This window comes from Octopus sinensis, linkage group LG8 (genome assembly GCF_006345805.1).
Source record: "Octopus sinensis linkage group LG8, ASM634580v1, whole genome shotgun sequence".
Lineage (NCBI taxonomy): Eukaryota > Metazoa > Mollusca > Cephalopoda > Octopoda > Octopodidae > Octopus > Octopus sinensis.
Window position 1 is genome coordinate 7,117,437 of NC_043004.1, and position 16,481 is coordinate 7,133,917.

The following is a 16,481-nucleotide window of genomic DNA, read 5'->3' on the forward strand; positions in this document are numbered from 1 at the left end:
AGTCAGGTCATAACCCGTGGGCCCTACCTGGGACGTAGTCAGTCCACCTGTACATACCTTCCTTCTTGTGACACTTGTGAAGACCTGCTGAGGCAAGTGAAAATCAAATCAAATCAAATCAAAACAAATCAAAATAGATGAACATCAATGGAATTTGTATCCTTGTGGTACCAGTGCCGGTGGCACACAAGAATCCATCCGAACGTGGCCGTAGTCAGTACCGCTTGTGGTACCAGTGCCGGTGGCACACAAGAATCCATCCGAACATGGCCGTAGTCAGTACCGCATCACTGGCCATCGTGCTGTGGGCACATAACAAACACCATCCGTCGTGGCCGTTCGCCAGCCTCATCTAGCACCTGTGTCGGTGGCACATAAAAACACCTTCCGAAGACCCGGCAAGACTAGTCAGGCCATAACCCATGGCCCCTACCTGGGACGTAGTCAGTCCACCTGTGCATACCTTCCTCCTTGTGATACTTGTGAAGGCCTGTTGAGGCAAGTGAAAATCAAATCAAAATCAAATCAAAATAGATGAACATCAATGGAATTTGTATCTTTGTGGTACCAGTGCCGGTGGCACACAAGAGAAAACCATCCGAAAGTGGCCGTAGCCAGTACCGCATCGACTGGCCTCCGTGCTGTGGGCACATGACAAACACCATCCGATCGTGGCCGTTCGCCAGCCTCATCTAGCACCTGTGTCGGTGGCACATAAAAACACCATCCGAAGACCCGGCAAGACTAGTCAGGCCATAACCCATGGCCCCTACCTGGGACGTAGTCAGTCCACCTGTGCATACCTTCCTTCTTGTGACACTTGTGAAGACCTGTTGAGGCAAGTGAAAATCAAATCAAAACAAATCAAAATAGATGAACATCAATGGAATCTGTATCTTTGTGGTACCAGTGCCGGTGGCACACACTTTGTGGTACCAGTGCCGGTGGCACACAAGAGAACCATCCGAACGTGGCCGTAGCCAGTTCCGCATCGACCGGCCTCCATGCTGTGGGCACGTAACAAACACCATCCGATCATGGCCGTTCGCCAGCCTCATCTGGCACCTGTGTCGGTGGCACATAAAAACACCTTCCGAAGACCCGGCAAGACTAGTCAGTCCACCTGTGCATACCTTCCTTCTTGTGACACTTGTGAAGACCGGTTGAGGCAAGTGAAAATCAAATCAAATCAAAATAGACAAAATAGATGAACATCAATGGAATTTGTATCTTGTGTTACCAGTGCCTGTGGCACACAAGAAATCCATCAGTGCCATAGTCAGTGCGGTGGGCACATGACAAACACCATCCGATCGTGGCCGTTCGCCAGCCTCATCTAGCACCTGTGTCGGTGGCACATAAAAACACCATCCGAAGACCTGGCAAGACTAGTCAGGCCATAACCCATGGCCCCTACCTGGGACGTAGTCAGTCCACCTGTGCATACCTTCCTTCTTGTGACACTTGTGAAGACCTGTTGAGACAAGTGAAAATCAAAACAAATCAAAATAGATGAACATCAATGGAATTTGTATCTTTGTGGTACCAGTGCCGGTGGCACGTGGCACATAAGAAAACCATCCGAACGTGGCCGTAGCCAGTACCGAATCGACTGGCCTCCGTGCTGTGGGCACGTAACAAGCACCATCCGATCGTGGCCGTTTGCCAGCCTCATCTGGCACCTGTGTCGGTGGCACATAAAAACACCATCCGAGCGTGGCCGTCTGCCAGCCTCGTCTGGCACCTGTGTCGGTGGCACATAAAAACACCATCCGAGCGTGGCCGTCTGCCAGCCTCGTCTGGCACCTGTGTCGGTGGCACATAAAAACACCATCCGAGCGTGGCCGTCTGCCAGCCTCGTCTGGCACCTGTGTCGGTGGCACATAAAAACACCATCCGAGCGTGGCCGTTTGCCAGCCTCGTCTGGCACTTGTGTCGGTGGCACATAAAATCACCCACTACACTCTCGGAGTGGTTGGCGTTAGGAAGGGCATCCAGCTGTAGAAACACTGCCAGATCTGACTGGACTGGTGCAGCTTTCGGGCTCCCCAGACCCCAGTTGAACCGTCCAACCCATGCTAGCATGGAAAGCGGACGTTAAATGATGATGATGATGATGATGATGATATATATATATATATATATATATATATATATGTGTGTGTGTGTGTGTGTGCATGTGCGTGTGTGTGTGTAGATAGATAGATAGATAGATAGATAGATAGAGAGAGAGAGAGATTTATGTACACCTACACATATGTATGTATCTATGTATGTACAGGAGACTAAGGGGACCCACCCACAACTACAAAGGGTCCACCTGCAACTACAATGTTATCATTTAACTTTTTTTTTGTTAAAAGTATTCTTTTCAACTGTCTATATACACAGCCAGGCTAAAATAATTCATACATTCTTCCAGGAGTGCATTAAAAAAATTCTCGAACTTGAGGGGATGTGCCCTTTAGATACTAACATGAGCCCCCATATATGGATTCTAATGGCACAGGGGCCCACTTGCCATCAGGCAAGCTGGCAACCTGGCCAGTCTGCCACTGTGTATGTATGTATGTATGTATACACACACACACACACACACACATATATATATATATATATATATATATATATATATATATATATATATATATATATATATATATATATATATATACATATACATACATATATATATAACGCAACTATGCCACTCCTGGTCTCGATGGTGTTACATACCTACTTCTCAAACGAGGTGGGTACTTTCTTCTAAGCCAACTTTCTCTATTCTTCCAATTCTGTCTTGACAATGGTGATACTCCAGAACAGTGGAAAACTGCCAGTGTTATCCCTCTGTTCAAAAAAGGCGACTGCACATCGCCTGTCAACTATCGCCCCGTTAGTGTTACTAGCTGCATCACCAAACTGATGGAATCCTGTATCAGAGAAACCCTCTGGAACTTCTGTAAGTCTCACAGCCTCATCCAGCTGTCACAATTTGGATTTATTCCTAACTCCAGCTGCTGTAATCAACTCATCGAGTTTCTTGAGGAAGTTACCCAAATCACTGATCGGGGATCCTGGGTGGATGTTGTTTACCTGGACTTTGCTAAGGCTTTTAACTCTGTGCCACACAAAAGACTTATGGTGAAGCTCCCTGCGTTGGGCGTAAGAGACGAACTCTATAACTGGTTGAAGTCCTTTATTTTCTAGGACAGCACTCTTTGCCCTATGAGATGACATCTGGTGTACCACAGGAATCTGTTCTTGGCCCCCTTTTATTTGTTGCATATGTTAATGACATAGATGCCAACTTAAAGAATGCCACAGTGCTGAAATATGCAGATGACATCAAGCTGTACCTCGAAATAAAGAGGTCAGATCTTGTACACTATAAATCTCTGTTGCATGCAGACCTGAACACAATGCAGCAGTGGATCATGGACTGGCAACTCAAGCTGGCTGTGGACAAATGTACCACCATGCATTTTGGGAGGAGAAACCCAGTGTCCACCTACTCCCTCCACAACTCTAGTCTCAAAAAGTCTTCGTGTGAAAGTGACCTGGGTGTTATTGTCGACAGTGATTTGCGTTGGACAAAACACATCGCTAAAATTGTCAAGAAGGCTGAGGGTGTCTTGGCATCACTCACCAAATCCTTTGTGAGCCGCTCTCTGACTATTTATCTGCGGCTTTATATAGCTATGGTAAGACCTCACCTGGAATTTGCATCACCGGTCTGGAACCCCTATCTTGCCCAGGATATCAATCGTCTGGAAGCCGTTCAGCGATGTGCAACCAAAAGAATACCCTCCATCAGGCATTTGCCATATTCTGAACGCCTTACTTCCCTGGGCATGGACACATTGAAACTCCAACGTTTGGCAGCTGACTTGGCAGACACCCATAAAATTATCAACCATCATACAAACAATAACTCTGAGCACCTTTTCAAACTCCACCCATCTAATACCTGTGGACGTATTTACAAAGTCAGAAAACAGCACAGCTCCCATGACTTTAGGAAACATTTTTTCACGCTGAGAGTTGCTGAAGCATGGAACAAACTGCCAGCATCAGTTGTTAGTTGTCGGAGTACTGCATCCTTCAAAACTTCCATGCTTTCTGAGATTTGCCAACACTACACCTGATTTTCTCCCCTCCATACACACACAAGCATGTATCTGACTCATGCATTGTTCGCTTTCCAAACATTTGTACATTACTGCATGTGCTTTATATGCACTGTCTGACAAGTTGTGGTGCACCTGAGCACTGTATACAATAATTTCATTATATTATATTATATACATATACATACATATATACATACATATATACATACATACATACATATATATATATATATACATACATACATACATATATACATACATATATACATACATACATACATATATATATATATATATATATATACATACAGTCCTATGATGACTTAGCTGGCCGAAGCTTCGAAGTTACAGTCAATATTATTCTTGTTAAAGAACAATAAATTTGTACTCTTGAAAAGTATCAAGTAACCCATCAGATTAATGTAAAATCGTCATTGCAACAGAACATAAAAACAAACAAAAACACATACATACATACATATATACATACATATGAATGTATGAATATATATGTATATGCATATAAAAAGCATCCAGTATACTCTGTGTACTGGGTGCTTTTAGGAAGGGCATCCTGCCATAGAAACCAAGCCAAAACAGATGATCAAAGCCTGGTGTAACCTTTGGCCCTGCCCGTTCCTGTCAAATGATGATGATGATGATATATGCCTACTTGTAGCTGTATCTATAACCCATCAACTAACTTATGGAGTGTTCTGTTCATGTTTATCTCAATGAATATATTTGTGAAGTGAACAGCATAGCTGCTCAACCAATCTCACCAACTCTACACACACACAAGCACACGCACACGCACGCACGCACACACACACACACACACGCATGCATGCACACACACACACACATTAAGTTTATTTGTGGCTTTCATTTCTTAGAGCCTATTCTCAGGATTCATCTGTTCTGTTTGCATTATTTGTGCGTATTATTTCCCTGACGTCAAAATCAAAACCTCATATCAGAAGTACCATCTAAAAGGATTAGCACAGCTTGTCACAACTACATTGATTTATTGACTAATATACATTGTAAATAAAACCTTTGTGAAATGATATGCTGCTGTTTTGTTAATCGCGGTCTAAACTGATAATTCCATATACTCTTCTTCAAAGAAAGAAATTTAGGTTGAATGACTGATCATCACAAATTCACTTGATCTTCTAATACTCTGCTTTTACTTTTGAGAGAGACATGAATGTCTTGACACAAAGCTATCTCTTGAAATTAAGACGACTGATGATTGGTTGATGAATATAGCTAACAACAAAAGATTAAGTGATTAATTTAATTAAGCTATTTTATTTTCATGTGTATTTGATTTTCAGCATCACGGTCATTATTCGAATAAATATATATGAATATAAAATGGTTTAATTAAGTTTGTAATTTAAACCTTGTTATCAAGTATACTCATTAACATATGAAGCCTGATGATAGCAAGGGCTTGTTGTGACATCCATGCCTTTCATAAGAGCATAAGCAGAGCAAATGGATTGCTTATTTGAATAGAGGATGACAACGATGCTGATGACGATGATGACAATGATGATGATATTTATCCTCATTATCATGACCACCACCACCATTACCATCACCATCACCGCAGCCACCACTGCTCCCATTGTCGCCACCATCATTTTACGTCTGTTTCCCATTCTGGCAAGGGTTGGACATTTTGAAGGGTTCTGATGGGTCACTAATTTGTAATAATGCTGAAGTGAAGTTTTAAAATAAGTGTACCACTGTAAGCCTGAGGATGCACCATTAAATGATGAGGGGATAGTACCATCCAGAGCACCCTCTCAGTGATGGGCATACATCACTTTTGTGAGGTTTGGCATCTTGAGATTAGTTTTCCTCACTTCTTCCTCTGTCTTTCTAAGTCTTTCTTTTCCACAGGCACCATCCACTATTAATGTTTGGAAAGTTTTTGGTGCTGTTGTCACCCCACACACATCATGTACCTGTCCCAACACAGTGTTCTCTCTTGCATATTTCTTTCTTTATTGCCTACAGGGGGCTAAACATAGAGGGGGCAAACAAGGACAGACAAAGGGATTAAGTCGATTCCATCAACCCCAGTGTGTAACTGGTACTTGTTTAATTGACCCCGAAAGGATGAAAGGCAAAGTCAACCTTGGCGGAATTTGAACTCAGAACATAACAGCAGATAAAATACCGCTAGGCAGTTCGCCTGGCATGCTAACAATTCTGCCAGCTTGCTGCCCTATTACATCTTGCATATTACATACGATTTCTGTCATACATGTCCTTTTTTCCAGATCATTTCTATACTATTATCGATGCACACCAATATTACATGCCCAGCAAAGCATGCTCATCATATTTCTTTCAAGCCTTCAAAACTTCTCCACATTTGAGGTAGATGTCTCACTATCATATAACATCTCACTTTATACACAATCTACCTTTTTCCTCAAAGAGAGAAGCCCTTTGCTGCCCACAGAGCTAGAAGTTCCTTGAATTTTTTCCAACCTGTTGTTACTCAGGCTACTATCTTTTCAGAGAACTCACACTTGCTGCTAATGAGGTCACAGTTAATGAGGTCACAGCTAATGAGATCACAGCCAATAAGGTCACAGCTAAGTAGGTCATATAAACCATTCCCTACCAATGTGGCTCCTAATGTTTTGCAGTAAATGTGCCCAGAAATTTGCTTTATCTTTTATGGTTTATTTGTTTCAGTCATTGGACTAGGGCCATGCTGGAGTACCAACACAAAGAGTTTTAATTAAACAAATTAAACCAAGTATTTTATGGTCTTTTGAAAGTTTGATACTTATTCTATCAGAAAAAAACCTTACATTTCAGATTACAATGCTGGGAGGTGTAAAGGTGGAATGTCTTTTTCTCCCTTGATGACAGAGGCTCGGTTTCTTTAATGCTTATTTGTTTTCGTTACTGGCTGCATATTTTGATGGACTACATCTACCAACATTATGGTGAATAACCGAGCCCCCCCACCAGAAGCAGCTGTTGGACTTATAACACCTTACCTCTTCCCCTTTAATTTTCTCTGTTGTTTGTACTCTGTGTAAGTTCAATCTATTAATATATAAATGTCTATATATTTATACTTAAATATTCATTGCCTGAAAATCTTCAGTCTTTGCTTTCTTTCTGTTTGCGCACGTGTGCACGCGTACACACACACACACACACACACACCACACACATGCACTTCCTAATTGGCGTTAGGAAGGGTATCCAACTGTAGAAACCTTGCCAGATCAGATTGGAGCCTAGTGCAGCTGCTTGCTCTCCTGACCTCAGTCAAACCGTCCAACCCATGCCAGCATGGAAAACGGATGTTAAACGATGATGATAATGATGATGATTTATACAATTCCTAATGATATTTAATTATAAAAATATAGTAGGTTCTTTTTTTGTATATATAGACTGTGGATGTCCAGGAGAGTCAAATAGGAATCACAGGGGTCCATAGGCAAAAAATGGTTGAGAACCACTGGTATAAACTCACTCATTAATGCATTATAACTATAAGCACAGGATGACCGTATGGCCAAAAAGCTTGCTTCCTAATCATGCGGTCTTGGATTCAGTCCCACTGTGTGGAATGTAGTACCTTGGTTAAGTCTTCTACTATAGCCTCAGGTTGACTAAAGCCTTGTTAATAGATTTGGCAGATGGAAACTGGAAGAAGCCCATTGGGTGGTGAAGTTCCAGTTTGGGATTTCTGGTGTTGTGCAGAGTGTGGAATCACCCTTTAATTGTTACTCTATCCAGATACATTCTGACTTGGAATGGTAGTACCTGTCAGGATCCAACTATGGGCTAAATAGATTTCCCAGGGGTAGAGGAGGTTCCTTTTACTTTGATAAAACCGTGAGGAAGGCAGCTCCTTCTAGGAGAAAGATAATTTGGCATAAAACTTGCAGTCAAAATAGTATTGGTCATCTTGCAATGCTTGTCACTGGAACCTACTGAGAGAGTGGTATATAAATAATTAGAAAATGGAGAAAACCACAGATAGACAAGCACATCAATTAAACCACATTTATAGCTTATTATTTAATACAAAACATGACATAACATTTATGTAACATAGATTTGTTATGTGGTAGGGACAGTCTGCTCTGGGTGGCACTTCTAAAGGGGTGAGGTGACACCTTTGCAGATTTTCTATGGCTGTATGCCTTTCCTCTCATGGACTCTTCACATGTTTCCAAGACTAGGTAAAATTTTCCCATGGCCAGACATGTTTTTCTTAGAACACTGGAACCAAAGAACTTCACTTGTATAGCAGTGCTGCCCATTTACAAACATCACGTGATACACACACACACACATACACACACACACACACACACACACACACACACACACACACACACACACACATGATGGGCTTTTAGTTTCTGCCCACCAAATCTACTTACCAGTCTCAGTTTCTGGCCACCAAATCTGCTTACCAAAGTCCACATGTTTGGGAAGCAAGCTTCTTAACTGTACAATCACACTTGCACCTATGTGTGAAAATATATTGTATAAAATAGTGTTTCTCAACTGGGGTCCCTATGAACTTTGGAAGTCCATATAAGATTTAACTATTAAAATTTATGTGCAATAAATCAGTCATATTTCTACAATATATAAAATATTTTAGCATTTTTTTCATACAGTTCCTAATAATATTTAATTATAAAAATATAATGGGACTTTTTTAAACATTGAATGGGCATGAGGATCCTGTAGAGTGAAATAAGAATCACAGGGATGCACAGATAAAAGGTGGTTCAGAAGCACTGGTATAAAACATCAATAAGGATTTTTACTGCATAATCTCAATACCAAGTTTTCTTGGAGTTGTTGAATATTTCTGGTTTTTAAAATGATAAATCCCAACACCACCCTACACACAGCATTTGTTGAAATGTTTTTCTCACCCCCACACTTTATAAACACAGACACATATAATTCTTCTTTCTTCTCTGTAGCATTGGAGAAGTTTCAACGTTTAAAATCCTATGGTTGTGTGGTTAAGAAGCTTGTTTTTCAACCGCATGGTTTTGGGTTCAGTCCCATTGTACAGCATTGTGGGCAAGTGCCTGCTTGTACAGCAGTTTGGCAAAAAGAGCAATAGAATAATTATGAAAGTTAAAAAATAATTACTGCAACCAATTTGTTTGAGTAAGTCATTCGAGGTGGTGCCCCAGCTGGCCACAGTCCAATGACTGACACGAGTAAAAGGTAAAAAACAAAAGATAAAGACAATTATTTGTCCACCTCTTTTTCAATCTTCTGCCTCTTCACATCTCAATCTTCACACCTTTCCTGTCGGAAACAGTGATATAATTCATTGAACTGATTCTGGTGTATTAAGGTAGATATTGTCAATCTCAGTCAAAAAATGACATCTAGCAGAACTTGAAGATAAATCGGGGTATGTTTATAGTCTGGAGCTATACTGTTATCACACAATTACTTCTTTTATCAAACAAAATGCATTTTGGGAGGGAAAACCAAGCGTCTACTTACTCCCTCCACAACCCTATTCTCAAAAAGTCTTCATGTGAACGTGACCTGGGTGTTATTGTCAACAGCGATTTGCTTTGGACATAACAAATCGCTAAAATTGCCAAGAAGGTGTCTTGGCATCACTCACCAATCCTTTGTGAGCCGCTCTCCGGCTATCTATCTGCGGCTTTATATAGTTATGGTAAGACCTCACCTGGAATTTGCATCACCGGTCTGGAACCCCTATCTTGCCCAGGATATTAATCATCTGGAAGCCGTTCAGCGACGTGCAACCAAAAGAATACCCTCCATCAGGCATTTGCCATATTCTGAACGCCTTACTTCCCTGGGCATGGACACATTGAAACTCCGACGTCTGGCAGCTGACTTGGCAGACACCCATAAAATTATTAACCATCTTACAAACAATAACTCTGAGCACCTTTTCAAACTCCACCTGTCTAACACCCGTGGACATATTTACAAAGTCAGGAAACAGCACAGCTCCCATGACTTTCGAAAACATTTTTTCACGCTGAGAGTTGCTGAAGCATGGAACAAACTGCCAGCATCAGTTGTTAGTTGTCGGAGCACTGTATCCTTCAAAACTTCCATGCTTTCTAAGATTCGCCAACAATTCACCTGATTTTCTCCCCTCCATACACACGCAAGCATGTATCTGACTCGTACACTGTTCGCTTTCCAGACATTTGTACATTACTGCATATACTTTAGACGCACTTTTTGACAAGTTGTGGTGCACCTGAGCACTGTATACAATAATTTCATTATTACTATTATTATTTAAAAATAGACAAGCAATCAAGATGCAAGGGAAATTACTGTGACCCGAGTTAGCTCCCTTCTCAAGGACAGCCGAAATCAATATTTGACATGGTTTTTGCTTAAGATTTCATCATTCCTATTTCATCATTCCTATTTCTGCATTCAAGTTTCGCTTCAGATATATTTCGATCTTGTAAAGGATCAATTACTGGCGGACGTCAGAGATAGGTCATCCACATAAGTTGGAATTTCTCCGTTTTGACGGGGATGATTTTTCAGCTAAAGTTAAAAAAAAAAAAAAAATTCCAGACACCATGAGGTTGAAAAATTTCTCTCTCTCTCTTTTAATTAAAAGGTTCTTCTCTTTGCTTTGAAGTGCATAGTATTCACAAAATCGATCAAACTCGGTTTGATAGTGGCGGTGGTGGAAGCGAAAAAAGTTCATAATTTTCTGAACATTTTTTTACTAAAACGATGCCCCCACCATCATTTCGAAAGGCATTGTGAAAAAGATCTGAAGAATCCCCGTTAAAACAGAGAAATTCCAACTTGTGTGGGCGACCTATCCCTAACTTCACTCAATTACTAATCAAAGCTGAAGTACTTTTTTGGCTATTAAGAAGGAAAATCGAATTTCTCTCGTGATGTTGACGTACAAATTTATAAAATTTAAGAAAATATGAGATAATGCTTTTTATTGGTTTTACGATATTTATCGTTTTTCATGGTCATCTGATATCTTTCTTATTTCTTTGTTTAATATTTTTCTTCCAATAAACGCATTTAATTGGATAATGGAAACAGGTTTAACATACAAAAAAAAATCCAAGTATTATGTTAAAAATTCATAAATATGGTGCAGGAGTGGCTGTGTGGTAAGTACCTTGCTTACCAACCATATAGTTCTGGGTTCAGTCCCACTGCATGGCATCTTGGGCAAGTGTCTTCTACTATAGCTTTGGGCTGACCAAAGCCTTGTGAGTGGATTTGATAGAAAGAAACTGAAAGAAGCCCGTCGTATATATGTATGTGTGTGTATATGTTTGACAACCAATGCTGGTGTGTTTATGTACTCGTAACTTAGCGGTTCGACAAAAGAGACTGATAGAATAAGTACTAGGCCTACAAAGAATAAGTCCTGGGGCCGATTTGCTCGATCAACTAAAGGCGGTGCTCCAGCATGGCCGCAGTCAAATGATTGAAACAGGTAAAAGAGTAAAAGAGTAAACACCCGTGATCCCCAAAATATAGCAAATCAATTACTTAGTCACACCTTAAATTTCTACTTTCAAGAAAGGTACCTTTGCAAATGGAAATTTTTTTCTACATGACCTTCTGCATGACCAAATAATGCCATCTGATAATTTGTTGTCTATCATTTCTCTCATCGGCCAGTCGGAGGCGCAATGGCCCAGTGGTTAGGGCAGCAGACTCACGGTCATAGGATCGCGGTTTCGATTCCCAGACCGGGCGTTGTGAGTGTTTATTGAGCGAAAACACCTAAAGCTCCACGAAGCTCCGGCAGGGGATGGTAGTGATCCCTGCTGTACTCTTTCACCACAACTTTCTCTCACTCTTTCTTCCTGTTTCTGTTGTACCTGTATTTCAAAGGGCCGGCCTTGTCACTCTCTGTGTCACGCTGAATATCCCCGAGAACTACGTTAAGGGTACACGTGTCTGTGGAGTGCTCAGCCACTTACACGTTAATTTCACGAGCAAGCTGTTCCGATGATTCGGATCAACCGGAACCCTCGTCGTCGTAACCGACGGAGTGCTTCCCCCATCGGCCAATCACATACAAAACAGTTGAGATCACTGGCATAGGTAGAATGTGTGCCACCCGGGGCAAGGAATTTTTTCCCACAATAGTTCCGGACCCCAGTAATGAACTCATTTGCATACAACTAATCAGAACTCACCTTGAAAACCCACATACTGTGTACTACAACAGTACAGCCAATCAGACAGAATGGCGTATGCCACTCTGTGAGTACAGCATAACAGGTCTCACGTAAGAACCACAACTCCCCCCCTCCATCACCATCCTCATAGATCAATTGAGCACCATCTCTATATGGAGCTAACATTAGGTACCTATGCTCAGACTGAGATTAGTGATACTGCATGTACCCATTGATATATGCAAGGAGGACGCCATATTGATTACGATGTTTCCAGATCAACACAAACTTTTAAAATTAGGAATAATAATAATAATAATAATAATAATAGTAATAATGAAATTATTGTATAGAGTGCTCAGGTGCACCACAACTTGTCAAAAGAGCGTATAAAGCATATGCAGTAATGTACAAATGTCTGGGGAGTGAACAGTGTATGAGTCAGATACATGCTTGCGTGTGTATGGAGGGGAGAGAATCAGGTGTAGAGTTGGCGAATTTCAGGAAGCATGGAAGTTTTGAAGGATGCAGTGCTCCGACAACTAATTTACAAAATCAGTGAAAAAATTAGGAAAGCACACACATTTACATTTTCTAGTAAATTATGCAAATTGGCAACACGTATAGCGTCATCGGTGAGCAGCTCTCCATTCACTTTATACACTAAATTTCACATTTGTCCCCCCTATTAACCAGTTTAGAACAGTCGGGTTTTGCTCTGACGCACATTTTCCACCGAACTCAACTGGAATATTTTCGTGACAAGGTGGACACTAGTTTGATAGTTAAGCTCTGATTGGCTGTATGCAAATGAGTACATAAATAGGGTCCTGAACTCTCGTGGGAAAAGACTTCGCGCACATGGCGGCCTTTCCGTTTGCCGCATCGACTCACCCCCCCTCGCCAAAAACCCCCACGTATACGAAGCATTTACATTATATTATATCGTGGGTAATTAAGTGATGGCAGAATATTTTAATGATTTTGAGGTAGTAAGTGAGAGAGGGAGTGAGTGAGTGAAAGAGAGAGAAAGAGGGAAATAGAAAGTGAGTGAGTGAGTGAGTGAGAGAGAGAGACAGACAGACAGAGAGGAGAAAGAGAGAAAGAAAGGAAACAAGAATGATTACTTAATGTTCTGTGTTTTATTTAAAAAATATAATGATCGAGTTATCGCCCCTGAAATAGTCCAAGCCGAAAAGTAAGACATTTGCGCTAAGCTTAATAATAAATAGACAGCTCTTTCCCGTGTGTTCAACGACTGCCCAACGCAAGCGGAAAAATCAGTAGAAACCGTATACGGCCTACACGAATCTCATTTACATAATCCCAGAAAAGAAACAAGTTAGGTTTAAAACTCCTAATTTTCATTTTCTCGTTGTTGTACGGGAGAATGGGTGAGTGTTTATAAACGTTGTTTAATTGGAGGCTACAGTAATGGGTTAATGGGTGTGAGTTCAATCTCTGGGTCAATCACGTTATATCTAGATCTATTCCGTGATTTCCCGAGTTAAGACAGTTTTGTTAAAACTTGTCCTTCCTTTATGCATTTTGTGCTGTTGCAGGTGAGTAACCCAGCAACAGGCTATACTAATCATTCATAGGTCCTAGGACTTCAGATGTAACTAAATAGCTCTGTACTCAGTTCTGCATTCCACACGCCCTTCTGTCCATTGTGGTCAGCCTAGGGGACATCAAACGACGGCTCAGTATGAAGAATACAAGCCCCATAATCCTATTAATAAATTTCAGAAAACAAATTAGGTAGTTTAAAATACCAAATATATTTTCTGTATTTTAAGGTGCAAGAATGACTGTGTGGTAAGTAGCATTTTCGAGAATGCAACAATCGGCGGGCTTTGTTTGCTTCTTCCACCAACCATTTCTTTCATGCCCTCATCATTGTGTTTTTGTCCAGCTCGCAGCTACTACCTCTATGTACGACTTTTATATAGAGATGGTTCTCACTAACCACATAGTTCTGGGTTCAGCCCCACTGCGTGACAAGTTGGGCAAGTGTTTTCTACTATAGCCTTGGACTGACCAAAGCCTTGTGAGGGGATTTTGTAGATGGAAAGTGAAAGAAGCCTGTTGCATATATGTGTATATGTTTGTGTGTCTGTGTTTGTCCTCCCAACATCGCTTGACAAACAATGCTGGTGTGTTGACATCCCTGTAACTTAGCAGTTCGGCAAAATCAACTGATAGAATAAATACTAGGCTTACAAAGAATAAGTCCTGGGGTTGATTTGTTCGACTAAGGGAGGTACTTCAGCATGGCTGTAGTCAAATGACTGAATCATGTAAAAGAATATACTTACTTATTTCTTTATTGCCACCCCCGGGGGGGGGGGGGTAAACATACAGAAGACAAACAAGAACAGACAAAGGGATTAAGTCAACTACATCAATCCCAGTGTGTAACTGATACTTATTTAATCAACCTTGAAAGGATAAGTCGACCTCGGTGGAATTTGAACTCAGAACGTAGCAGCAGACGAAAGCATTTCACCCAGTGTGCTAACGATTCTGCCAGTTCGCCACCCTTAAAAACAATATATTTATTGATGTACATATGTTTTATCCCAACTATGACCTGAATATAAAACTATAACTACAGTTTTATGCCATTATTTTATGATATGATATTATTTATACACACACATTTTATGACATTACTGCTTGCTTTTATGCGATGACTAGCAGCATAGCCCGGCGTTGCCCGGGTATGTAAGAGCCCCTAGTAGGCAACGACTAATCCCAATCTAGTCCTTTCCCTCTAGGGAATGAAGGCGCATGTGTAAGTTGCAATGTCTTCTCTTCACTCGAATACTTCTGTGTATATGATGTTCCCAGCTGTCCCTTTGGGCGATAAAATGGTCGAGTTGTGTCCCCTGGGCAGAAAATGTGTTGCATATAAAAAGCTTAGATTCTCGACCCCATGTGGAATTTATTGATTCAGAACTGGGGGAACTTTTCAAAATTTTCACTGCGTTAGTTTTGAATTATGACATTGGGCTATGTGTGTGTCAAGTTTCATCAGAATTGGTTGAAAGCTGTGGTCAGGGTGAGGGTACAACCTGACAGACACACAGACAGACAAACTGCCGTTTATATATAGAGAGATTGCCCCCCCCCCCCAGACACACAGACAGACAAACTGCCATTTATATATAGAGAGATATACGATGAGAATGATGATGATGATGAAGCTCTCTTATCAACTTTGCATTTTGTTTATCACAATTTTTCATCCAATCAACACATCCATTGTGCTGTTTTTGAAATCCAAAGACATTTCTTAAAGCATAGCCATTTTGTATTTGGCAGTTTTATTTTTCTGCCACTTATATAATAATACAACTCTGTCCTTGAATTTGTTGATAATTTTAAAAGGTGTTGTGAATAAATAAGTTTGGAAATTGTCAAAACCTATCCAAAGTTTTCTGTACTCCTAATCTGTTGATTTTCTTGGAAATGTTTATAACAATAAGTTATATAATGTCTGTCATAAGGTGTTTTAGGTACCTGTCACTATTGATTGACTAAATTTTGAAAACATTCTTGTTTGAATTCTGTTCTGAGCCAAATTATTTTTGTTTATGAAATTTAAGAGTTCGTTTTATCTTCTATCTTTAATTTGTTTCACTCAATACATTGTGGTCATGCTGGAGCACCACTTTGAATGAATTGACCCTAGTGTTGTAATTTTTTTTTAAAGCCTGATAAATTATTCTACTAGTCTCTTTTGCTGATCTGCTAAGTTACAGGGGATGTAAACACGTCAACACCTGTTGTCAAGTGGTAGTTGGGGACAAACACAGACACAAGTACTCACGCACACGCACTCACAAACACACACACACACTCATGCACATGCACACGTGTGCACACACACGTGCACATGCTCACACACACACACGCACGCAATCATGCATGCATGCACACACGCACACACACGCACACATACACACACACGCACACATACACACACACACACACAATGGCCATCTTTCAGTTTTATATTTCTTTATTGCCCACAAGGGGCTAAACATAGAGGAGACAAACAAGAACAGACAAAGGGATTAAGTCGATTAGATCGACCCCAGTGCGTAACTGGTACTTTATTTATTGACCCCCCCCC